The sequence below is a fragment of the Ursus americanus genome, chromosome 5 (assembly GCF_024610735.1).
Source record: "Ursus americanus isolate L20-20 chromosome 5, mUrsAme1.1.p, whole genome shotgun sequence".
Taxonomy (NCBI): Eukaryota; Metazoa; Chordata; class Mammalia; order Carnivora; family Ursidae; genus Ursus; species Ursus americanus.
In genome coordinates this window covers 24384116-24411214 of record NC_142131.1, presented here as the reverse complement: position 1 = coordinate 24411214, position 27099 = coordinate 24384116, and the positions used below count along the sequence as shown (strand labels likewise).

The 27099-nt window shown below is 38.9% G+C and overlaps 1 protein-coding gene across 2 annotated transcripts in view; it reads right to left on the bottom strand.

Moving 5' to 3' along the window:
• Positions 1-26753, bottom strand: part of HAPLN1 (hyaluronan and proteoglycan link protein 1) — a 71518-nt gene extending 44765 nt beyond the window's left edge. Inside the window, exon 1 of one of the 2 annotated variants that reach the window (XM_045796327.2) lies at positions 26481-26753. The gene's annotated coding sequence lies outside the window, so the exon portion shown is untranslated. The remainder of the gene's footprint in view (positions 1-26480) is intronic. The other variant, XM_045796325.2, reaches the window with a different exon arrangement.
• Between the last annotated feature and the right edge of the window lie 346 nt (positions 26754-27099).

Here is a 27099-nt window from a genome sequence, read left to right as displayed (position 1 = left end):
CCTCAGCCTGCCATGGGCAAATGTTGCACGTTTGCTGCCCATCTGAAAAGCGTATCTCCTCTAACATAAAAATACCACTTTTGGCCAAGGGCACACATCTGCCTGTACCTTCCCGCAAGTTTGTCCACACACAAGTCCATTGTGGGAGAACGTAAAGCAGAAAGGTAATGAAGGCATTTACAGCAGCTCTCGCGCCAACTGTCCACCTCGTCTACCTCCATAGCCAATGCCCAGCCCATCTTATTGAGAGAGAATTCTCACGCTGATGGGAAAGAAGCATAGCAGAAGCCACTGCAGCCTTAGTGTGAGTGGGCTGATACTTCATCAGTATTTACCATTTTATTCCTTCACCTGGTGCTCTGGAGATGGTCTGGAGTTGTGCTGCCACCGACGGCAGCGTCAAACAAAAATTAGGGATGTAAAATGTCGTCAAATGGCGGGGCGGATGGGGGGAGGCAAGAACAAGACCTGAGATCAAATTATCTATCTCATTCCCTCCTACCTGCTAATTTAAAATTTACCTAAGGATCGTGCCCTTTGATCCACTCCTTGCATGATTATCTGACCTCTGTCTTGAAAAGGCACAACAGGCCAAACCAAGACGCAGCTGCTACTTGAGGTGAAAAGGTAGAAGAGGGAACAAGACAAGTCTGTCTAATATAATCACCTCAGTGAGGCTTTCTGAACTTGGCTTGTGGTTTTGGATTTTCCTACACAGCTTCTAGATCTCTTGGATCTAGATCTCTTTGGATCTCTTCCTACACAGCTTCTAGAAACCTCCCTTGGCTTGTAGGAGAGGCAAAGATAGTGAAATCCCCAGACTTGAATTTTTACCTGAGTTGGTAAGAGCAGCAATGAAACGAAAAGGCTCAATATCGTTGGACTTCAGGTGGAAATTTCTAGCAATGAATTCTGAGGCAACCATGGCACCTCTTCAACTGTTCATGCTGACTGAAAATGGGATAGAGCAAATCCGATGCCAACACAGACACGTGCCCCATCCCCCACCCACCCTGGCCATTTTAGAGACTCAGCAAGTGAACTTAGGAAAGCCTTTGAATCCACAGCGCCAGGGCCAAAGGGTGAGAGAAGTGAGTAAAGCAGGTGGGGTGCAGAGTGACACCAAACAAAAGAAAGCCATTTAAATTTGAGGAAGTTCAAAGAAGAATAAGGCTTATTTTCTCTACATCTGGAAGGGTGTGTTGTTTTTTTTCATTCCTGAATTTCAAGGGAAGAATTTCATTCTGTAAAAATGCCATTGGGGGAAATAAAGTTAATAGGTTAAGTTGACTGTTTGTAAGTTAAGGTAGTTAAGGTGAAAAGTATTCTAAAATATATACAAAAGAGCAGATATACTTAAAAATAATGAAAGGCCTCAACATAACTGGTATAGAAAGGGCAACTGGTTATTAAAAAGAATTTTTAAAAAAGACAGGAAAAGAGGAAAAGACAATGATCTCATTGAATCATTAACCTCAATGATCTTGTCAAGTGAAAATCAATTTTTAAAAACTGTAGAATTGGCAAATATTCTCTCAGTATGTAGTGAAAGGCCTGAGGAGCCGCCCGCTGTTTCTCCCAGCGAGAGGAACAGCATGGCCCTCAGTTAAGGAACCTTGACCACAATTTGCATTTTTGGTGATAGTTTAGGCAGGTCTTTGCAAAATAACCCATTCAGCAAAAGCATATATTTCGGTTTAGTCATCTGCATAGACAGAATAAATACCCACTTACTGGCATCATATTCAAGGCATTTATTCCACAGTATTTCGGAGGCAAGTATGTAAAACACAATCCCTGTCTCCAAATATCTCTCACCATTATGGAATCCAAACCAGGAATGACCTCTTGAAATCCCACTGGATTGCATTTGGTGTTATACTAATGTCATTAGATACTCATCTTCCCCCACTAGAATGCAACCACCTTGCCTGGGGTGTCTATCCGTCCTCAAACCTCCAGCGCGCAGGCTGGAAGAGTGCCCTCATACTATTCGGCAACTTCTCTGATGTCAATTTTAATGTTTTAGAACGGCCTATTCTTTAATCTGGATAATGGGAAAAAAAGAAAATATCAGAATTGATTAACTTTTTGATTGTGTTCTTTGGTGTTCCAATATCTAAATTATGGAAATGCATTTATAGGAACATTTCCACTTACTGCTCTTCAACTGACACATCAAAAGCCTGGTTTGACCCCCTTGGTTTTCATCAAGGTACAAATACTGGAGAGACAAGAATTTCTAAATCACAAAATAGGCCAAGTGGGATGATAAAAAATTTGCTCTCATATCCCTCCATTCCTTCCTTTGTTTCCATTCTGTCTTCTTTCTTTCTTTAGAACATCCTGATGTCTGGGACATTTTAGCTACTCACGGATCTACGCTTCCAGGCTCTCTCTTCAGACCTGCTGTCCTGACCCAAGTGATAGGTCTTTTGACCCCCTCTGCCCTTGAATCCAGCATTTCATCTTTAGTCTTCTGTTGGTCTCTTGCTTCTCTAATAATGCCTTTGATTGTTATCTTCCGAAGTGAACATTTTAGGCAATGGGAGAAATATTTCGCTCAAGAAGTCAGCCGAGTGACCACCGAGTCACACATCCACCGTGGCTGCCTGTTCTGAGGCACAGGCTACATTTATTTCCATGGAGCAGAGTAGTTCCTGCCATTCTTTATTTGGTTCTCTTCACAAGTCAAACTTTTCAGTATCTGCCACGGCTCTGGCACGAAATCACTGGCATAATCCCCACTTTAGGAAGCCTCCATTCTCAATTGTAAAATGAAGTCGCTTCAAAATACTACCGTAATTGGCAAATCAAATTCTCTCCAATAATTAAATGCACATGAAAAGCAAATGGTTGTTGACCTCTTTTGTGGGCACCCCCGATTGTGGATAATTTCCTGGGATAGTATTTGCCAAATGCAGCAGCTTTCAGTCTTTTTTTTTTTTTTTTAAACTTGGGATAATGGGTATTTGAGGAAAGCTTATTTAAATTGGAGGCATTAATATAGACTGGGGAGACGATAACATTGGAAAATGATGCATTCAGGGCAATGGTAGACAGAGGCAGAAAACTTCTATCACTTTCTGCTTATAAACAGTGAGAAACAGTTACTAATAATTCCAGTAATATAGCCGTAAACCAAGAAAACTAAGCTGAAGGCCGTGGCAATATTCGTTTCCAGCCAATGCCCATTTGGCCAATAGCTGATAAAGCTTAGCAGCACCACGGGAAACTTATTCGGGCTTCTGTACAATTCTTAGTACAGACATTGCATTAGTACAGCCAAAAATGCCATTTAGAATGAGCTTGCCTGGAGGACTCGTAAAGTCTGCAGTGGGTACATGTCCACTTTATTTGGATTTGCTCAGTCCATTAGTCAATCATCCCAACTATTAGGCCCCTGTTTGTGAAAGATTTTCTTTTCTCATGACAAAATTAATTTGACCATCCTTCCTGTTTGGGGTGGGTGGTGGGGATGGTTGGGAGGCACTGCATTTAGCCAAGGCCCAAACTGAACATTCTGAGCTTAAATGGTGACTGTTTTCACCGTCCAACTCTTAGGTAGACACAGCCAGAGTAATAATGAAAACCACAGTTATGGGTATTTGAGGAGTGAAGATTACTAATAATGTCAGCCTGATTGATGTTTCTCTGGAGGGGATAGCTGCCTAAATGGTTATCTTTCTGGGCAATAAATGGCCTTGCAACTGAAATACAATTGTTTTTCACTGACCAGCCAAGAAGTGTAAAAAGGAGAAAGGAATCTTTGGAAGAATGGAAGGCTGACAGAAAACAACTTCAACTGCTTCAGCATTTTGCCTCAGGCCAACTGTAACTGGCAGGGGTTGAGGGTGAGTAATATCTGCAGAACACAGAGGGCTGAATTCAGTCTTGAGATTGGAATCAAATATGCAGACTAAGACCTAGTAATGGACAATTTTCTCAGAAACGGAGGGAGTTCTTTGTTTACTGGATATCCTTAGATATTTCGATTTATCATACGTTGACTTTCATATAGAACCCAGTATGTGTGGAGGCATCTATTTACATACAAAAATAAGTAAACCAGGTAATGTGGGAAACAAAGGCCAAAGAAAAATTAAATTTCCTTACTACCTACAACCCACTGACACGTCCTTGAAAGAGGCAGTGTGACATTCCTCTAGGAGACTTTGCTAAGGGAAAAAGCCCCTAATACTTTGCTAATGGCAAAAAGCAACCTTAGCCTGACCCCCAGTAAGTCTACTTTAACATATAAAAATTCCTTTGGAAACTTCCTGTATCTCTACCCCCCAAGGTATATGTTGGCAACCATCCCCCAAGCATATGGCTGACCGATAAGCACCTGAAGGGTTTCATGAATAAGGTTTTATTAGGCAGTAATAAATGACCTTTTACTAACAATAGCTAGCCCCCTCAAGGTCCTGAAGACCTTGCTTCCAAAATTCCTTGGCAATTTACTCTATCCCTAATCCCCTCCCAACTTGAAAGTATATCATTGGCCACTCCTCATGACTCCAGTGGAGCTCTTTCTGCCCATGGGTCCTGTCCCCGTGCTTTAATAAAACCACCTTTTGCACCAAAGACATCTCAAGAATTCCTTCTTGGCCATGGGCTCTGAACCCCAACATCTTTCCTACATTGGCAACCACAAAGGGAGACACAGGGTCTTCTCCTCCAGACTATGAACCTTGGTGCAAACTTGGTGAGTACCTTCTCTTCTCTTCCTTTACTCTCATTTCAGGGGCTTTTCAAGGAGTAAGGTCTTATTGGAATACTTTCATGTCAGTTGCTCAGGCTACAATCCTCTAGCCTGTGGCTACTCTATGGGAGAAAGCCTGCCTTTTGGCTGGAAGTTAGTACCATGGCAGGGATGGTAATAAGACCCTAAAACTTGATGCCCTCTTTTTTTTTTTTTTTTCCTGTCATACAAAGTTGCCTGTCTTGAGCACAGGAAAGCTGCCTAAGTCACCAGGACAGCTGCCAATCATAAGACTCCCATGTGAGTTTTCCTCCTCATTGGTCTAATGTGATCCCCTTCACATACCTGGTCTAGCTGTTTCTGACCGCTGGCTCTCTGCTCAGAGCCGTCCAAATCCAGTACCCAATTGAATTAAAACCCAACCAGGGACATTTCCGAGAGGAGATAGCTGTAAAGACTACATGTGTTGGAATATCTCTTAGATCATAGTGGATTTCTATCTTTACTGTCTTTCATCAATGTCCTCTACCAACTACTTAAGCTATAAAATTGGGTAATTTCCCCTTGTAAAGCTTTTCTAGTGTTTTCCATGGGTTAAAAATGGCAGGTTCTGCAAGGCAAGGTAAAATAAGGCACGGCCTTCATGGGAGGGCAATAACACAGCCTTCAGGGCAATGAATGGCATGGTGTGGTATTTCCTAGGCACCCATCTTTAGCTTAGGATGCAGTGGAGAAGTGGGGGCACGCTAGCATCCTTTCGAGGGGCCTTTTACTGCAGGAATGCCTTCGTGGTAAGGCAAGATGGTGATCAATAGCCATTTTTGTTAAAGGAATGCCTCCAATCGCTTTTGACACTTGGAATCTCTGGCATATCCTGCATGGGATGCCACCCTGGAGTTGGGGGTGGGGGATTTTTGGTAATGGACTTTCTCTACTTTTCTAGGATTTTGGCTTCAATAGGCTTCTTTAGCCCCCAAGGACTCTCCCTTGGGATGCCTTTTAATCCAAGGGAAACAATTTGAACTGCAAAATTTAGGAAAGGACTTATCTCCTTACACTGTATGGCCTCAGTAGTATCTATCAGTTAAATCTCCTCTGCAGGAAAGAGGGAAGAATATGTTTGGTCAATAACCAGACTAGTAAACTCCCTCCTGACACACTGGATGATAATTATCTAAACAGGCCTCCTCCTGATAGAACCCAGGCTGGAGAAAACACAGGCCATCTGTAATGAAGGAGATGCTGACTCTCTCACTGTTCTTGTTCCGAACAGATGTGGGGGCTTCTCCCTCATTTCCCGGGTTAATGGTTATAATTGGAGCCAACTGTGGTTAGTCTACCTCAGGACTGGGACTTTAAGGAATATTCCCAAGCAGCTGACGACACTCCCTTTGTTTTTAGAAAGTTCCTCGTCTCCAGAAAAAAATCATGGTGTCTGTTCATCTGTCTGAGCTAACAAGGTTTAGAACCAGGAACCCTCTTTCTCTGCCTTCTGGCAGCCTCTTCTGCCTCCCTCTGCTCCTCCTCCTGTTTGGCACCACCCTGGGCGCCATGCAGCCTGCATACGCTGCCCATGGCTGATGTCCCCACTGGTGCCCCATGTAAAAGTTGGAAATGGAGAACATACTGATTGACTTTTTTTTTTTTTTAAGATTTTATTTATTTATTTGAGAGAAAGCAAGTGAGAGAGAGCATGAGCTGGGGGAGGGGCAGAGGCAGAAGAAGAAGCAGACTCCCTGCTGAGCCGGGAGCCGGATGTGGGGCTCGATGTGGGGCTCCATCCCAGGACCCCGGGATCATGACCTGGGCTGAAGGCAGACGCTTAACTGGCTGAGCCACCCAGGCACCCCCAAAATGATTGACTTTTAAGTGGCCACAGGTGGAACATAATTCAGTATTTAAACGAAGTTAAATTTGTTGGTTTAAATAAAATAGACATGTCTTTGGAGTTACCAGCATTAAATATCAAACTTTTATTCTATCTAGATTTGTTGAAAGCCAAATAAACTTGTGTAATCTCTGCTGCAATTTGCTAGTAAAAAGATGACTTAAAATGATGGTTAATCTTGTCTGTCTCAAAGTTTTCATGGATAACTGTTAAGATAGCTTTCAGTCTTTTGTAACCTGAAACTTTAAAGTTTGCTTGGGTGATAAATGGGATTAAATTCATTGGACATCTAGGTCTTTTCCAAATAGGATAAAGTGCTAAAGCATTGATTAGTGGATAGGGGTTTGTGCTTTTGACTTCCTATTGCAAAGAAACTAAGGATATTTGGGTCTGTTGGTAAACATGCTTTGTGCTTAACTGATTCATAAATTTGTTGTCTAAAGCTTTCTGGTTTAACAGTTCACAATTGGGTACTACTTATTTTCACTGGAGACTAAGGTTTCTAAGTGCAAAATTCTTCTAAATGTAATTAAGACTGATGGAAATAAGGAAAGCAAGTCTGTATGTGTAAGAAAGATCTAATGAATGGGAATATGTTTTTGTCAAAAGTAAAAGAAAGTAATTCTGTCCTAAATGAGACTGGTTGGTTGGAGAAAAATGGCTTGACGCAAAATCTGAATACGAAGGAAAGTTGTAGAAGGTTTGTGAAGGGAAATATTTGCAAAGGTATTTTATGTATGGTCAGAATGGACCAAGTTTGAAATGCATGGATTTTAAAAGTATACTAGTGTAAGATTGAGAGTCTGCTTTCTCTCAGTTAAAAAGACAAAGATCTCTTGAATTGTCACAAGTGGTTTACACACACACACACACACACAATTAATTAAACTTGGCTAATTCTAAGCCCAAATATATACACATCATTAAAAAAATATTTTTTGTTCCATTGAATTTATGTAGAATTTTTCCCTCTTAAAAGTTAGAGATAGGAAATTCTATATTAATAAACAAAAAACACTAAATTGCAATTCATTCTTTCTTTGCTTCAAAACTAAAGAACGAATACTATTTTATATTTACAGTATTATTAGTTCACTAGTTTCTTCAAAGAGGTATCTTTTTTAAAAGACCACCCAGTTTGAACTAATTGAGGAAGCAATCTTCAGCTTACTTAAGAGGAATGATTGCATGGGACACATTCCTGGCACTAGTCCTCGGTCATATCTATTTAGATATAATGCAAAGGACAATCATTTTGAAAATACCTTAGTCTTTCCTTTTTTCCTTTAAAAACCCAGAGCACCCGTAGTTAAGAATCTCTGATACTTTTTTCAGAGAAATTGTTTCATAATTTGAGGTTTAGAAATGCCAGGAATAAACGAGCCACCCAAGGAGATCATAAAAGCCAAAGTTGCAGATGTAGAAACAGGTTTTTAGTAGTGTGAGGAATCTGAGTTTGGGGAAAGTGCAAGATGGTATTCAGAGTAGAGTATTGAGGCCATGGAATTCTCATTAGCTGTTTGGTCATGAGAGAAACATCTGTAAATAGGGACTAAAAGGTTTTATGGGAAAATATTGAAGGAACACATTGGAACCTAGAATAAGAAAAATGTTGGGTAATTTATATTTAGAGCCAAGTTAATGTTATTTTCTTAAGCACCATTGTAGCATTTTAGGGTTTTTTAATATGAATTTTATATATCTAAAGAGCCACATGTCTTTTTTTAAAGATTTTTCCGCCATTTTTCTTTCTTAAATTATGATATTTGTTTGCCTTTGATTTTCTCCTCTCAGGGAAAAGCTATCTGATATAATTTGGATGTTGGTAAAAAAGTTGAAAACAATATAATTACTTGTTATATATTCAAGCATGTTAATATGATTAATTACCAAATAAATCCTTTAATACTATCCTGTCTCCTTTATTAAACTAAGTCACATATTTTTATTCTTACAAGTTTCTATGTATGTGTGTATTATTTTAGAAAAACTTCAAAAATCAAGAGGAGCAAAGATATGAAAATAAAACTAATATAGAACTTCTGCTTCTGATCAAGATGGAGTAAGAGGGGCAGGATTTACCCTCTTGTCCAAAGTAACTAAAAGGAAAATGGACAAAATATAGAAAAAAACACAGCACTCAAAATACTGAGGTGAGCTGTGTGATTGTCTCAGGTTATGGCCTAAAGAAATTTTCTATGTTTCAGTACAGGATGATGGAATCTACACCAATGCCATTGGGAAGCTTGAGTTGAGGGGATGGAACCCAAAGTTCTGGAAATCCAAGGAAGCCAGAGATCACAGGGCAGAATAATGGAGAGGAGAGAAGAGAGAGGAGAAGAGGAGTGGTAAGAAAAGGGGAGGAAATGGGAAAGGAGGGGTGGGAAGGAGAGGAGAGTGGTTCAAAGAAAGAATTTAAGTAATCTCTACACCCAAAGTGGGGCTCAAACTCCAACCCCTAGATTGAGTCATGTGCTCTAACAACTATGTCAGCCAGGCACACTGAAAATTTTTTTAATGCTAAAGTTAATCCAAAAAAATAATTAAAAAAATAAAGAGAGGGGAGGGAATGAAAAATAGAAGAGGTAAATAGAAAAATTGGCAAGCAGATAGATTTAGAACCAACCATATCAATATTTATGTTAAATGTAAATGATCCAAGAAAAACTATTAAAAGGCAGAGATTGTCGATTGAATTTAAAAGAAAGATTTAACTGTGTATTTCCTAAAAGATATTCACTTTAAATGAAAAAGACAAAAAAATATTAAAAATAAGAGGATGCAAAAGTATATAACATGCTAATGCTAATAAAAAGGAAGCTGGGGTGACTATATTTAAATCAAACAAAGTAGATTTCAGAACAAAAAATACCAGCAAGGAAAAGAGAACAATTTCATAATGATAAAGTGATAAAATCATCAGTAAGACATTACAGTCTTAAAATTGTATGCCCCTAATAACGGAGTTTCAAAATACATGAAGATTTTAACCTGATGCAATTGTAAGGAGAGATTAGAATATCTCTTTATCAATAATATATAGAATAAATAGTCAGAAAAATCAGTAAACGCGTAGAAGACTTGGACACTATAAATCAACCTGATCTCATTGATAGTATACAACATTCTTTCAATAACAGCAGACTATACATTCCTTTCAAGTGTATATCAGGCATGTACCAGGATTCTACAAGGTATTACATTTTAGGCCGTAAAATAATTTTCAGTAAATATAGAAGGATCCAACTCATGCAAAATATGCTCTCTGACCATAGTAGAAATAGGTTAGAAATCAATAGCAAAAGGAGAGATAGATACATAGATCAATGGAACAGGATAGAGAATCCAGAAATAAACCCAAAGTTATATGGTTAATTAACTACAACAAATGAGGCAAGAATATATGATGGAGAAAAGACAGTCTTTTCAATAAAAGGTATTGGGAAAACTGGACAGCTACATGAGAAGGAAGCAAAGAAGGAAAGGAAAGAAGGAAAGTAGGAAGGAAGGAAAGGAAGGGAGGAAGGAAGGAAGAAAAGAAAGGGAAGGAAGGAAGAAAGGAAGAAAAGAAGAAAAGAGAAAGAAGGAAACTGGATCATTCCTTATAAAATATGAATGAATTCATTCAAAATTAATTGATGACCTAAATGTCAGACCTGAAAACATAAAATTCCTCAAAGAAAGTATGGGCAGTAATCTCTTGGACATTGCCCTTAGCAACATATTTATGGATATATCTCCTCAGTGAAGGGAAACAATAGCAAAAACAAATTCTTGGGACTACATCAAAATTAAAAGCTTTTTCACAGCAAAAGAAAGAATCAACAAAATGAAAAGGTAACCCACTGAATGGGCAGAGATATTTGCAAAGGATATATCTGATAAGGGGTTAATACCCAAAATAGATGAAGAACTTATACAACATGACACCAAAACCCCCAAATGATCTGATTAAAAATGGGCAGATGATCTGAATAGACATTTTTCCAAAGAAGACATACAGACGCTCAACATCACTAATCATCAGAAAAATGCAAACCAAAACCACAATGAGATACTACCTCATACCAGTCAGAATGGCTAGTATCAAAAAGACCGGAAATAAGTTTTTGTGAGAATGTAGAGAAAAGGGAACGCTTGTGCATTGTTGGTGGTAATGTAAATTGGTACATCCACTGCGGAAAACAGTATGGAGACTCCTTTAAAAAATAAAAACAAAACCACCATATGATCCAGTATTTCCACTAGTGGGTGTTTACCCAAAGAAAACAAAAATACTAATTTAAAATAATATATGTACCACTATGTATTATGACATTATTTACAATAATATCTATCTATCTTGCTTGTACTTTTCCTGTTCTATCTCAGAAACTATTGCCTAATCCAAGGTCATGAATATCCATTCCTCTGTTTTCTTCTAAGAATTTTATAGTTTTAGCTCTTACACTTAGGTGTTTGATCTATATTGAATTAATTTTGTGTATGGTATGAAGTAGAGGTCCAACTTAATTCTTCTGTATGTGGCTATTTAGTTGTCTCAGCATCATTTGTAGAAAAGAGTACACTTTCTCTATTGAATTGTTTTGACAGTCTTGTTGAGACTATGCTATTGATTTTTAAAAACTTTTTGCATATTAAGGTACTGCTCCTTTTGTCTTCAATGCATATTGAAAGATTTTCCCTTCATTTTGATTTGTAGTGTTTTTTATGAATAGAATTATAAACGTTTATGTTAACTAAATATATTAGTATTTTCCTCAATGATTTGTTCTGCTACTATTGGCCAAATATTCACTTATGTGTCCCCCAGTAGTAGTTCATGAAAATAATACAAATAGCTATCAACTTTTTATTATTTTATATGGTACTTTGCATGTATTTTCTTGGTAGATTCTCAGAACTACAAACACTATGAGGCAAATAATATCAATCATTCTATTTTAAAATGGACAACAAAACTCAAGGCTTGAATAATTTGCACAAGGCACGCAGCAGCTAGTACATAGTAAAATCTGAGTTGGAATTTAAATGCAGGTCTACCTGAATCTATAGGACAAGTTCCAAAATAACTGAAATTGCTTAAATTGGAGCTTCATCAGCATAACTTTTCTAAACTATGATGTTCAATTTTATTTAAGGATCAGAATCTTCTGATTAAGTGAAAATATTGTATTTTAGTACAGAATATGCTATTTCGATTTTTAAAAACACGCTAAATAAATTAATTCCCATGTAATATGTTGGATAAGAAAAATAAAATTCACTGTTGTGTGTAAATTATCAATAAATGATTTAAAAATAGAATGCTAAGTCAGTAAAATGTAAATTTGTCAGAATATATAAAATAGAGTAGAGGTTTTCAAATATACAGCTCAAGTTGTAAATTAGTAAGGCCCAGGATGCCATTGTTTTGCTTGGAAGAGAAATCTTATGGGCTGTGTGGAAAAAACCATGAAGTAACCAAACAAATGTAAAATATTCAGTGTGATGTAACTTACCATCAATAAACTACTGAAGGAATTTTTTTGTTTGGTTGGTTTTTGGTTTTGGGGGGTTTTTTGGTAGAATTTATTCCTTCTGTCCTTCATGTCCTTCCATACTGCCCCTTCAAATAAGCTTCCAATCCCTGTTACACTTTGTATTTCAGTCAACAAGCAAAGGCTTTACAGCAGCCAAACGTAAAGATCTGGCCTTATAAATAACGATAGTTTGTTTTCATCTCCCTTCCCTGTTCAGTTTGCCATTTAACCAGTTAGTAATCTGTCAAGGGCAGAGAATCTTGAAGGAGATCATTATTATTATATTTTTTTTAATCAAGTGTGTCCAAGATATTTTAGGTGACTTTACACGATGATTAGTATTGTTAGGGTAACTTACATAGAGCCTGCTCGTGCTGAATGACCCTCCTCTGGTTGTCCTCAAGGAGCGAATCTACAGTTCAAATTGTAAATTATCAAGGTCCAGGATGCCTTTGTTTTACTTCAAGAGAAATGCCGTGGGCTGTGTAGAAAGTTGCTCTGCTTCAGAACAGTCTTCCTTAATCAAAGGGTTGTAAGCATTACACAGAGCACGAACGCAGTTATATCAAAATCTCAACTTCACAGGCAGTCAATACACTGTAAGACATTCTGTGTTTGCTTAAATAATTTTCAATTGCATATCAGGGCAAAGAGGAAGGGAAATGTTTTTACATAGCCCATTCAAACTTGAATTTCCTGTAGTGTTCACCCATGCACCAAAAACTTGGATTTGCAATTCATGAGAACATTCTGATACATAAATGAAATGTATAAACAAAGAAAGAACTGATTCCTGATCTATTTCATAGTAAATCAATCCTGTTCCATAGTTTAGTGTAATAGGCTTAATCAACAGCCAATTAAAATGTTGATGATAACAGAAGCATAATTCAAACTATGCTTCTACTCGAACGTTAGGAGCAGAACACTGGAATTCCTTCTGTTGGTAGGTTACAATGCATGCTGTATTTAAAACTCCACTTATTGGGGTGCCTGCGTGGCTCATTTGCTTAGCATCGGACTCTTGATTTTGGCTGAGGTCATGATCTCAAGGTCTGGAGATCAAGCCCTGTGTAGGGCTCTGCACTGGGGGCGGGGGGCAGGGGGAGCCTGCTTAAGATTCTCTTTCTCCCTCTCCCTCTGCCTTCCTCTTTCTCTCTCTCTCTCTGAAATCAATCAATCAATCAATCAATCTACACTGATCTACTACTATGCTGCATAAAAACCAGGATTTTTAAAAAGTGGGAACCCTGGCTGGCATTCTAGGTACTGCTGAGTTCTCATCCTTGAATGACCTTCTCTCCTCCTATCTGTTGGAGGTGGCAGTTACTGGCCTAGAGAAAAGCCACAGAATAATTGTTACCTAGGAGTCATAGATTGTTTACTTCTTACCTTAGCATGGATATTTTCACACTGGTGTAGGCAAAGAGGGATGAGGGGAGACAGTGCATTTTTTTCACAGAATGTTTGTAATGCAAATTAAGATCAGATTTTGCTTTTTACCAATTACAGTAAATAGGTATTTCCCTTTAATGTTTAGATCTCAAACTCTTTGAACTATTTCAGTTTACCTTTGGGGAATTAATGCACTACCACTCATGGTAACTATTAGACCAAGCTACGTGTCAATTTTTGATATGACCTAACATTTCATGGATGCAGATATTTAAATGAGGATGCACTGCTCTTCTGAACATTCTGCTATCTGAAGATTAATTTGAACTAGTAACAATATGTAATAAGATAAAATCAAAATAAAGGAGTGCAGAAGATCAATGCCTTCTATTTTGAAAATAAAGGTTTTCAACTCTGCACTGACATTTATTTTCCATTTCTCTGGTGCACCAGCTATTTGTTTAATAAAAGGAGACCTTTCCAGTGACAAGGACATTATCTTTTTCATTTCTATAATTCTGTGAGCACTATCAATCAGGAGCTTTGCTTTCAAGGCATGTTAATATAGGTTGGGTTTTTCCTTTTAGTCACAGACTTTCAAAATTCAAAGCCTGAATGTACATGGGCTGTAAGGCTAATACTAAGAGTAATTGCAATGTGACTTGGAAGCTGGAAGAAATAGAATGACCTGCAGAGTTTAGAATGATGTGCCCCAAAGAACGAACTTTTATAGGACAAAACATACTGTTTTGCGTTTAGAAGTCAATTGCCTACACATGAACCAGGAAGATAGCACACGTCTGCAAGGTAGCTTCACAGGACAAAACTAGAGCAGATGAGAGTTCAGGAAGTCCATTTTGCACAGTGTCAGGAAGAACTTTTCCGTAAGTCCTCTAAAAGTGAAACGAGTCGCCCTGTGAAAGACCTAGCGCTTTCTGCCACTGCAGGTGTTGAAGCAGATCAGCAAATCCTATCACACGAGGGATTCCTGCAGTGGGCGGGACGCTGGCGCAGGTTGGGTCCTTTGAACTCTGATTCAATCTAACTCTTGAGGTCAAAATTCTTAAGGACACCAGGTGGATAAAGCGATCTACTCACAAGGAGGATTTGAATTAGGGAAAGACACGTCAACAACTAATTACAGCATGAATACATAGAAAAGTGTGCTAAGTAGAGAAAATGGTGGCGCAAATAAAATATTAAGAGGGAACTGAGAAAAAAGTGACTTGTTTCAGGGAGCAGGACAATGTGCGGTTGCCTGGAGGAAGTGTTTTCGATTCACGATGCTGGCAGGGGGGATAGTTCAGGCGGGAGGGATCCAGTGTAGGGGATTCCTCCTGAGAGAAGCGAATGTGCGAAGAATTAGAGTAGAACTGCGTGGATGTTTGGAAAGAGGGGATAGATAATCTGGAGACTAGAATTATCATCATCTTTGTGATGGATTTGCATTTACCTTAGCTGCCACTTTTGGTGCCTTAAACAGATAGTTAGAGCATTGTAAAAATATCCTATGTAAATCATAAACTTTGCAATCATTACATTGATTTCCTCTTTGTACTTTAAAGTAACATTGGATAGTGATAAAGTTACAAAGTCAGGAAGCTTCTTCCCTCACAAAGAAAAAAAAATGTTTTAAGTCATATACTGAGTTTGAGTTTGCCCGCAAGATCCGCTGGGTCCGTGCTTTAGTTAAAGTGACTGTCAGATGCATGTGGCCGTTTCTGTTTACTCCATGCTTCAGTTATTCTCTTTAGAATTTTTTCTGGGTAACTGGTGTCTGGACTTTCCACTTCCTCAACAATGGGGTATCCCAGATAATCAAAATATATACATAGATAACATGAGACAGTGATATGGATGGCTATGGCCCTCCCAAACTGTTGTCCAGAATTTTTCCTGGACAGCAGTAGGAGCGTCCAACATCTGAAAACGGATGGCAGGAACTGAGCGTGAACTGCAAATGGATCAGTCCAGTCCAGCTCCTTCAGGGAACGAGGGCTTGAAGACTCTGCCTTCTCAGAGAAAGTGGGCCAAGCAGGTAAGAGCTACCCAGAATACAGTCAAGCCCAGCTGCTGACTTGGGGCATTTTCTTACGTGGAAGAAAAGCAAAAGTTCCAACTGGCTGATTTTGCTACCTGTTCAGCTACCTCAAGTCTTCTGTTTCTGGAAGCTATCGATAGTGTGTCTGGTTTTGTCTGCAGTTTTTCTGTGCCGTGCCCGGGTGTAGGTGTTTTATTTTTATTTTGGTATTTATCCTGTTGTGGCTTCTTTGTAGAGCTTGAATCTGTGACATGGACACTTACTAGCTATTATTTCTAAAAAATTATTTCTGCCCCATTTGCTATTTATCCTTCTGAGATGGCAATGTCTATATCCCATCGATCTTTTACTCCTCTCTCCCCGTGCACCCCAAACCCCAGTAACTTCCTCCCTTTTTCTCTTAGGTTTCACTCTGCTTTTTGTTGTTGTTGTTGTTTTTCAGACCTATTTTCCTAATTATCTCTTCATTGTGTCTCAACTTTTTATAAATTCATGTGTTGAGCTCTTAATTTTAGTTATTACACTTTCTCAGTTTTAGAATTTCCATTTAAATCCTTTTTTTGTAGTTTCCAATTCTTTGGTAAGATTCTCTTAGAGACTAACTTCTTAAACATACTACTCACATAAAATCTGTATCTGGTAACTTTGATATTCAGATCTTCTATTGATCTGTTTCTATTTTCTGTTTTACTATCTTGATTTTTTTGTCTGTTTGTTTGGTCTTTTTGGTCCTGTCAGCTGGTATGGTGGGTAATTTTAGATAAGGGGAGGTGAAACTGGAAAGGTAAGCTGGAGCTGGTCCCTGAGAACTTTGCAAATGATGTTAAATAATTTGAACTTAATTTTCATAGCAATAGATAGGTATTGAAGGGCTTAAGTAGGGGATCATTTTCACATTTACACTTGAGAAACATTACCTTCAGTGTGGGGGAAATGCATTAGAAAGCACGAAGATGGGAGATGCAGAAAACAAATGGCAAGGTTTGCAGGAACTTGGGCAAGAGAGGATGGTCACAGAGGGTAAGGTTTGTGCTACTGAAGATAGAAAAGGATGTATATATTGAAGAGATGTTTATGGGGTACGATCAACAGGGTGACTGCTGCCTTTCTGGTTTTGGAAATAGAGTGGAGAGGAAATGGTGTCATTTACTACACTAGTTAAAACTGGGAGCAGTTCTGATTTAGGAGAAAGAAAACGTATTGAAGACAAATCATCGGTGACCCCAATGAGGAGCGTTCCATTGGAGTAGTTGAGGGAGAAAGCACATTGCTGTGAGTTGAGGAGTGGATGGTGCAAAGAGGTAGAGAGTGAGCATGGATAATTAATGAAGTTTGGCTCTGATGGGAATGAGGAAGATTGGTAGATAGAATGTATGTGACATTAGGGAGAATTATATATTTTTAAGACAAGAAGATATGACCATGATTAAATGCCATTAAGAAGAAATAACCAGAGTGGGAGAGGTTGAAGATACAAGAGAGAAAAAGCTTAATTAATAGGGACTATCTCTGAGAAGACTGGGGGACATGGCATCTAGAGCTCAGGGGACAATGTCAGCCGTAGACTCTTCAAGATAAAGGACACCTTTTTCTCCTAATAGAAGGGAAAAAAGAATATATGGGGGTGCTGGTGGTCAAGGACTAGTTTTGGTGGTAGGAGGTAGGACAGTGACAGAATTCTTTCTAGGAGTGGCTTCTGTTTTCAGCATGAATTAGGGAGGCTTGAACATCTGCTATAGGGGGTTCAAGAAACAAAACTTGTAAGAAACATGGTAGAGCTGCCACACAGCAGTAGAAATCCAGTTACAATAGAAGTCAGATACAATAGCTATACAGCGGCTCCATTTGCGGGGTGCTCTGAGTTTTTCCTAGCAGTTCCAGCAATTTAGAGCAAGTATGGAAGAAGTGGGGCAGTTAGATTTTCCTGAAAAAGGATTTGGGGCTGGTGGGTTACTCTGAGGACAACAGGACAAAGACAGTGAGAATGTTGGCAAGCTGATGGACAGCGGAGAAGAAGGTGGGAAAAAAAAAAAAAGGAGCAAACAGGTAGAAGGAAGAGAGGAAGTCTGGATGGAGGTTCCAGGTCATTTTGATAAACCAGTAGTCCATAAATCCAAGTATTCTAGTTTGGGTGACTGAGACTATGATGATTTTTAACTTACATATAAGACAACCACTTTGCTGGAATAATTAGTAAGGCACCCCATTTCATTTTTAAAGTGTTTTGGTTTAGCTAATAAATTATATGGCCTTGGTACCTATGTAGAGATGGCATGGACCAGGCTTGGTATATGGAATATAATGAGTTCAATTTTGGACATGTTAAGTTCAAGTAGTTTATGGGAAATTCAGGTTGAAAGGTCAAGTGAACTTAACATACATGCAGATACAACTGAAATTCAGTCATAAAACATAAAACAGTACTAAATGACATAATTTATTATCTTAAGAATCATTTACTAATTTGCAGATGATACATTAAACTTCTAGAAAATACGTGCATTAAATACTTGAGAGCCCTTTCTAACGATAACATGTATGGCATTCTTTGGTAAAATGAAAAATATTAATCACCTGAGGAATAATTTTAACATTCACCGAATGTTAATGGGAAAGTATGTTAATGACCTGGTGAAGTTGAATCATACCTCAACACACCACAAGGTGGCAGCACAACTACAGTCTGACGTAATTAACAAGGGAAAAGATCCCTTTCAGCTATTTCTGCAGTTAGAGTATTTGGGAGTTTATACCCATTGTACATGTATGTATGAATGGAGACTTTTTTCATTTAAAAACAATTGCTTGTTTTATTATTATTGCCAACTTGAAAAAGTGAAAATTAAAAAGTTTAATTTTTTAACGTACATTATTTGAAAACATTTTAGATAGACTAAAACACATGATCACTAATACACATCTACGGCATTCTTAATGTAGCCATTAGCGTACAGGCTATACATATAAAACACCATCATTAGAAATGTTTGATACATTTGCATTGATTGGTATATCGTAGTTAATTTTATTTGGATTATCTTTTTAATACATTTAACTAGTGAAGAGAGATTCAGTGACTTCATTTATTGACTTTCAGAAGGAGAGTGTTCAGAAGTCTGATGTTGAAATTCTTGTTTGCCATATTCTAGTAACAGTAACTTAAGTGTAGGGTAGGGTTATCTAATTTAGCCATTAAAAAAAAAAAAACAGGACACCCAGCTAACTGTGGACTTCAGATGAACAACACATAATCTCATTAGCATAAGTATGTACCATGAAATATTTGAGACATACTTATACTTAACATTATTCAATTATCCTTTGGATGTTATATGGCAGCTGTAGTATGGAGGGCAGAGGGAAGGAGAAGTACTGGGGGGGGGGGGGGAGCAAGTTGCTAGGAAAACCAGAGAAATCCAGGATTCTGGGCTCCAAATCTGCTCTAAGGTTTAGAGGTCTTCAAGATCAAGGAACTAGGAAAAGAATTATAAATGGACCTGAACTAGGCTGCATTCTGCGGCGAACTCATTTGTATGCTAAGCTAAACAACATGGGCTAAGGTTAATCAAGTCGTCCGGTGAATTACCATCTACACCACACATTGATTACTGATTTTTAAACAACAAAATGCAACAACATATATTTAAAGCTAGCTCAGTGTTGGACAAAATTGAATAAATACAATTCAGACATTTTGGGGTCTTACCCAGGTTCAGAGTTATCATTATGAAAATCTGTCATTAGAGTATCAAGGCTCGGAAATGCCATTTCATTTAATTCAACAAACATGTCTGGCACCTTCTATATGCAGGGGACTTACTAAGACTCTGAGATATAAAGATTAATAACACACTGATGTTATCCAACTCAGTGGACATTTATAGTGGATAAAATACAAGTAAAGATAACGCGCAAACAATGGAAAACCCAATTTTAATAGTTTTTTTCCCTGGGTTTCAGTTCATGGTCAGCTGTTTTCCCCTTTGTTCTTTCCTGGGTGATCTCCTTCCCTCTTCCATGTGATTTTCAACTCCCATTTTAATACTGAAGACTTCCAAATCTCTATTTTCAGCCACAACTTCTTCCCTGTGCTGAAGATATATACATTCAACTCACGTGGGTTCTTCCTAAATTAGATTCGCCATATTCTCCCAGAAATTTTTATTCTTCCTTCATTCTTAATCTTAGTCTGTCACATCTTTATGTTATCATCTGCCCCTGAAACAATCACACTATCCTTGACTTCTCTCTTCCATCCAATACACGCATCCTTATTAGAACATGCCTACACGGTTTCAGGGCCTCTCTCAACTCATTTCCAGCCTCTAGTCTTGCTTTCCTTAAATTTAGAGATTTATTGAAATTATTGATTAATTCTATTTACATTATTCATTGTATACCAATTATTATTTCAACCTGGGAAGATTTTATGCATTTAACAACACTGACAGCTCAGAAGACTAAAAAGGAAACAGACGCTGAGTCAGGGAATAGCCTGAGTTTGGGAAGTGTTCGGACATCTGGAATATAGGCACTTGGATTAAAAGGCCAGGAGACCCTAAAAGCCCCGTGTTCTGCCCTGTACTGGGCCCTGATAACAGGAGTAAGCATTGGTAAGCCCCCTACTGAATTTCTGGCTTCTAGATCTCCCAGCTAGGGGAATAATGTAGACCAAAGATCCTTGTCCTCTAGGCCTCAGGGAAGAAGGGAAGGAAATCTCTAAATCTGGGTTATCAGTCCTGGCAATTTAAAAAGTGGTGAGCACATCTTCAGTATCTTCCAGGAGTACCAAACTATGGTGGCATAATCAAAGGAACATAATCAATGAGAACAACTAATAAAATATGGTTCTCATTATGTTCTATGTAAATTAAACATAAAATGGGAAGGAATTTACACGAATGACTCTGATTAGCGTTCCTTATGTAAAGGCAAAGCAAATCTTCATTGTTTTCCCCCGTAGTTTTCCAGAATCTATACTCGACACCAATGTCTAAATTTTTCTGTCACCAACTGTAGCAAAGTACATATTTTAAAATATATTGACTTTGACCCATATTTTCAACATGGTGGCTAGTTCCTACACTTACCCTATGCATATTTCATCTTCTTCCCTCAGCCCCTTCACTTAGAGGAGTCCTTGGGCCAAATATGTGGATTCCTGTTGCTCCCTAGGGCAACCTGGACCTGGACATTTAGGGTGGCCCGAAGCCTCAAGAGGTAGAGCGTAAGACGGTCTAGGTGCTCTCCCTGTTCAGGGGCGGCAACCCAAACACGGCGATGAAGGGCCGAGAGGACTTGAGAGCAGGTTTTGGCGAAGTAAGCAGAAGTGTTCAAAGGGATGGGCTTTGGAGGCCCCTCCAGGTGGGGGAGGGGAAACTTGGTCCCAGCACAGCTCTGGGGAGAGGGTGAAAGGACAGGTTGATCAGGTTCCACGAAAGGAGTCAATCATTAACAGGACCCAAGATCCTTCACATCTCTAGAAATGGGCCTTGAGGGAGTCCTCTAGCCTCACATATGGAATGGGGTAACGGAGAGATTGAAGACCATGGAGGACTAAATCGGCTTAATTACACCCTTTGGTGTAAGGATAGGAAGGCCCCCGAATGTTTGAAATTCTTTTCACAGAAAACAAAACATTTACTTTGGAGACATAAAAGGCTTGAAATGTAAATGCATGAGTGAAGCTCATTCACACTGAAGTGTAATCAGTCAAGAAATCAATAAACCAGAGAAGTATCAGCTCCTCCGGGGTGGGGGGAGAAAGCAGGAGTCTCACTTTATGAGAGAGGCGGGGTGGAACGTTTGGAGACAGGCCAAGAAAAGAGACTCGGGAGACTAGGAAGCCTAACTTCACCTACGTGGCAAATTTTACTAGAGCTTCCCGACGTGCGTCCATCTGTCTTACCGGCTAGCTTGCGAGCTCCTTGCGCCACCCACTCTGCAGCACCTAGCGTGGGGCCTGGTGCAAACGGTCAGCGCGAAATCAGTCTGTGTTCAGTCCGGATTGTAGGTGCCAACTGGCAGACCGCAATGTGTGCAAATGAATTTTTGCTTGTCCTGTCCATCCAAGCAGACAGATTATTGGAAGCCTTGCCCTCCTGGAGGTCTGCAGGGTCGGGACTTCCCCCCCCCCAGGCCCATCTGTGGCCACACAACCAGAAACCGAAGTTCTTATCCACTCCGCTAGATAGCAAACAAGGAAGATGATTTTAAAGATGCATGCTCAAAATTCTCTTAATACAAAAACTGTGAGGCTAGAACTTTCTGCTTGTTTCTGTTACCTCTGCTGTTCCGTGTACCTCAGGACCCTGCAGCGTTTTAGATTCATTATCAGTCAATTTTGATGTTCTGAATTTTTTAGAATGAATTTTCATGGTATAAAGCGAGGGTCCCAGCACATAGCACTAGCACAGCGCCTGGCAAATAGCAAATATTTAATAAATGTTTGTTGAATGAAGAAATGAGTGCATGAATGATCAAATGAGATGATCATTTGATAAGATGATAAGAGAGTCAGAATGAGAAAAATTCACACAGTATAGGTGGAGACTGATCCAAGATATTATCCACGAAACTTTAGGATAAGTTTAGGAAAATCCAGATTTACCATAAAAATAATTTGTTATTTAACTTAATTGGATTTTATTTAATACAATAAATACAATTTAATACAATAAATACAATAACTGGAGTATCGTAATTGGAATTTAGTGACAAATCAAGTGATTTGTGTTCTCTCTGGGTTAAGATAGGTTGGACAAGAGGGGAAATTTCTGTTGCCCTTCCAAGTCTGAGAACCAATCCCAGAACTGTATGTAGTCAGTGTTCTGTGACTTTCATTTTGCCAGTTTGTTTTTGTTTTGCCTTGTTTTGCAAATAGCCTCCTGGCCTTCTAGCAATCCCCCCCGCCCCCCCCCCCCCCGCCGCTGCCCCCCAATCTCGGCGTCACTCTCTCACCCCCTGTTAAACTATAAAACAATGAATAGAAGCTCAAAATAGTCCAGCACCATTTGCTACTTGAAACAAATCCTGGCTGGATCTGAATGTGGCCAAGAACTCTTCACTACCAGCAGCCCCCCGCGGGTCCCCATCGCTGGGAGAAGCCATCAGGTGGACCTACTCTATATGATATCACCGAGAACCCAGTAGCAGCAGCCCATTTCGGAGAGCGTGGCAGGTTCTCTCTCATAAAGTTGTTCTTGACTAGTATCAGTAAGCCATCTGAAACCATGAATGACACATTTCCAACCCATGTCTGAAGTTCTGACTTCTACGTCCTTGAAGTACAAGTATGGGATTCATTCTAAATCACGAGGATGGTCAAATGAAATTGTCAACGGAATGGTTTGTTTCTTGTGCATAACAACTTATTGGAAATAAGAATTAAGATAATATGCTTTCTTTTACATGATTGATAGTGCTTCCAGCCACCACCTCTGATCAACTCAGGCTATAATTTTGTGGCATTAATGAAAAAGCACTTAATGAGAGGCTCTCCTTCTTTTCCCATGTAGGTCTCACTGCTATACAGAAAACCAAAGTCCCCTAACCAGGACGCTTCCATTCCACACCAGCAGGCCTAACTCAATTTGTGGATGACACCCCTAGAGCTCACTCAGTGAGTAACCCATTAATCATTTTTTTTTCTTACCGAGGCATTTTACCTTCCAATGTGAATTTCAGAATTTGTCTTGATTAATGCTGATGCACTTGACACTGCTGCCATTAAGTCATAGATCTTGCAAAAAGCCACTTGGAATAACAATTCACATACCTCCTGGAGAAAAGTTTTTCAAAATTCTCAGTGCAATATTCTGATGGATTAATCTATGATATCCTGATGCTTCTTTCAAACAGTCCTTTTCCTTCTAATAGTTCTTTTCTAGGATTTTGTTTCTATCATGTCAATTCAATGAAAGCAGTGTTCCTGCTTCAAAGCTGCATATGAACCACAGGTATTGAAGAAGTTGTTCTCCATCCTAATTATTAGTGTTTGACGCCAATACCTTTAGTACCCCCAAACAATTTTACTACTATCCTTTTACATTTAATGGAAAAAATATCTAGAGAGGATGTAATACGTGCTAGTATCTGTGTGCTAGCCTTTTAAGCTAGTAATTATTTACCCATTTAACTCAGCAACACTGAACTTTACAGAAACATATTTCCATATAAGAAACAGAGATTCAAGATTCAAAGTCTCCCCATCCTTTCTTGAACTAGGTCATGACATCTCTGTAAAAAAAACACATTCTCTATTAGAAGTGAGTCACAGTTATTAAACTATATCCTCATGGAGGCAGAAAGTTGACGGTAAATTACCCAGGAAAGAGTAAACTGATTTTAAATGCAGCCACCGGGAATTTAATCAACAGTTAAGTGGTGCCTTGATTTTTAAATTATATAAAAGTCACTTGCTGTATTTTCTACTGTGAGCACCTACCCCAACGTCTGGCATGCAGTTAGTGTTGAATGTCAACAGACAGAAGTCTCTGAAGTTTTTGGAGAGAAGGAGGCTGGTGAGAAAGCCTTCTTCGACTCAACCACTAGGTGGCACACAGGGACCGTACTTAACACACTGAACCATCACAGAGCCTACCTTTCATGGTGGAAATAAAGAGCTGCATTATTAATTTATGCCATCACGTCCACTCTACACCTAATATTTGTTTAACCAGCTGTTTCCTCTAATTCTCCTTAAACACTATTGATTAAAATCCTAAGTATTTTCAGGTTTCATCCCTCCCCATTTTCCTCCAACAATATTTTGTCACCTTTAAATAACAGACTAAGTACATTTAAATAACACAGACCAAGTACCATGGTTACTAATGAATCCAGAATGTTGGAAAATTAACTAGAGGTAACAGAAGACTCTGATGTAAAAGTTATTTCCAAATTTGCTTTGCGTTTGTTGGCATTTTAATTGGTGGAAGACCATTATCTTAAAAAGGTAATCTGGAAAATAAAACATGCATGGGGAACAAGCAAAAGGAAATGAAAAGAAAACCAGCACTAGTGTTTTCTGGAAAAGGGAGTTATTTCCTGAAAAAGGATTCGCGTTCATTTTTCCAGAAACAGTTCTACCTTAAGATTTAAAGATTTTTTCAACTCTTCAGAAACTACCAGTATTCAGCGACCAAGGTGTTAAAAGGCAGGACTTTGGTAAACCATCTACTCCTAAGGTATCTTTCTGCATATTCTGCCAAACGCATTCATCCTGGATGTGTTACTTGCTCCCAAAGGAAGAGGAAGTGAAACCACCAGGGACATCATGAACTGATTCTTCTCTGTGAGTCTCTTCAGTACTTCTAAATTACAGCGTCAGTCATTCCTCCGAGAGACAGGGCCCCCTGACAATAAATCAATGGCTCACTTTATAAGAACACGATGGTCTTCTCTGTTTTGTTTCTCATGGAAAGCTCAGACCCCCAGGACACTTCTGGAACACCGGCCTCTGGGTACATTCTCCCTGGGGACCAGCCACCATTTGAGGTTGTTGGTTTCTTTCTCATTTAATGAAGTTTAAGAAGAATTACTTCTACTTATCTAGTTTTCCCATTTTAAAAGTTGTTCCAATTTTGTGAAGAGGTTACCAAAAATGTAAAACATTCTCTCAGCTTAAACAATTGAATTATTGAGAACAGAGAGCCCCCAAATGATTAAAGACTAGTAAATGCTCAACAGACCTCTGGCGTACATTCTAGTTTACTGAATGGAATTGAAAACTTCTTTATTAGTAGAAATAAATGGAACTGAAGTTAAGCACTGATATGAGGATTATCACACTAAAAGTTATCCAGAGAGAACTACTCTAATACATTTTTGATAGAACAATGTTCCCATTTTATGATTCCATTGAAATACTGAAGTCACGGAAGTGTGTATAAAATTACTGCAATTTAGTACCCTGAAATAATCAAATAGAATGATTACCAGAAACTACATTTGTAATGGATAAATATTACATTTCACTTACAAATTAATTCACGGGCTTTATTTCTTAAGAACCGTTAGCTTCCAAGATGCCAGCCAGTATGTTTGATTTTATGACATCACATTGGAACATGTACAGGAACACTTTCCACCCTAAAAATCCCCACATGTACTGGCCACTCAGTGTGTTTTTCCAGTGATAGATGAAAATAAAATAACATATTTTCAAAATAATAAACCATCTCATTTTGAACACAACAGTCAAATTCAGTGGAAGAAAACTTCATTTAAGCCCCAAAGTGTTCAGATTTGCTTAGAGTGGTGAACAGTCTCAACACGTAAATCCTTTAAGTAACTTTTAATAATAATCTTAACAACTCTGCCTTTAAAATATTTTTAGTACCTTAAAATTAATTATCAACATCATTCAATGTATGAAATGCGTCATAACTCTCTGATCTTAATTTCACAATTAACTGGAACAGCGGGGACCAAAATTGGTAACATCTCAAAGATTATCAATCTAACAGGTATTACCTATGATTACAGTCACTTTCTTTTCCACCCAAACCTATATACTCCCTAAAACAAAACTCTTAAATCTGGAATGGACATCCCCATTCTTCAGCATATCCTTCAACCTATACTATTCTTTTTTTCATCTCAGGTGCCATAAAAATGCTTGTTGAAACCCAGATGGAAAAGCCACCACTTGGAAACCATGCGCCTAACCAGATTTAGTAGCAGGAGCAAAAGCCAGGATACTAGAGTTAATCCTTACCCCAACCTAGACTGACCTTTTTTATTGCAATTCAGTATTTTATCTGACAATATGGCTCTTTTTTAAAAAAGTTGAATGTCATGTTAAACTCAAAAGAAAAGAAGAAAATTTGTTTTAATGTATATATACATCATAATATGTATGCTCTCTGAAATCTTCAAGGCACCAAGGTTTGAGAGGAAGAGTGAAAAATTTATGGAAGTTTTTACCTTGTCCTGAAATCCAGAAGTTCAGATGCTCTCAAGTCCTGCTGAGGTTGGAGCCTGGAGATCAAGTGAAGCTAGCGCTCTTTCTCCTCACCTTAAGTTTGTCTCTGGGCAAGTGTGTGTGTGTGTGTGTTTGTGTGTGTGTGTGTGTGTGTGTGTGTGTGTGTGTGTGCGCGCAGAATGTCTCTTTGTGGCGCTGGATGGCAGAGGTCCTGGTCCTGGGAAGAAGGAGGCACTTTCTCACCAAGAGCAGAAGAAAAGCAAAGCGTCACCAGGAAAGTTCTCCTCCCAGATCCCCTAATTACAGCCTAACGTGCACTTCATGCAAACTTCAGGGAGGAAGGGAGGGGCAGCTCTGTGCCCAGATCTTGTGAAACAGCAGCTTCTTAGATGACTTTCCACTCTGCTCAGATCCCGGAGTATCCTGCTCAGGGGTTCAGGGAAAGCAGCAGCTACAGCCACAAGCCCCCACCCACGCCACACCTCCTGCACCCTTACCCCAGAGAGGCTGGGGCAAGGGGTCGGGAGAATCATCTAGGGCGCAGCGGTGTGAGGCAGAAACGCCAGGACAGTACTTTTTCGCTTTGCTTTTTAGCCTCTGTTAAAAGGAAAATCTAAAGGT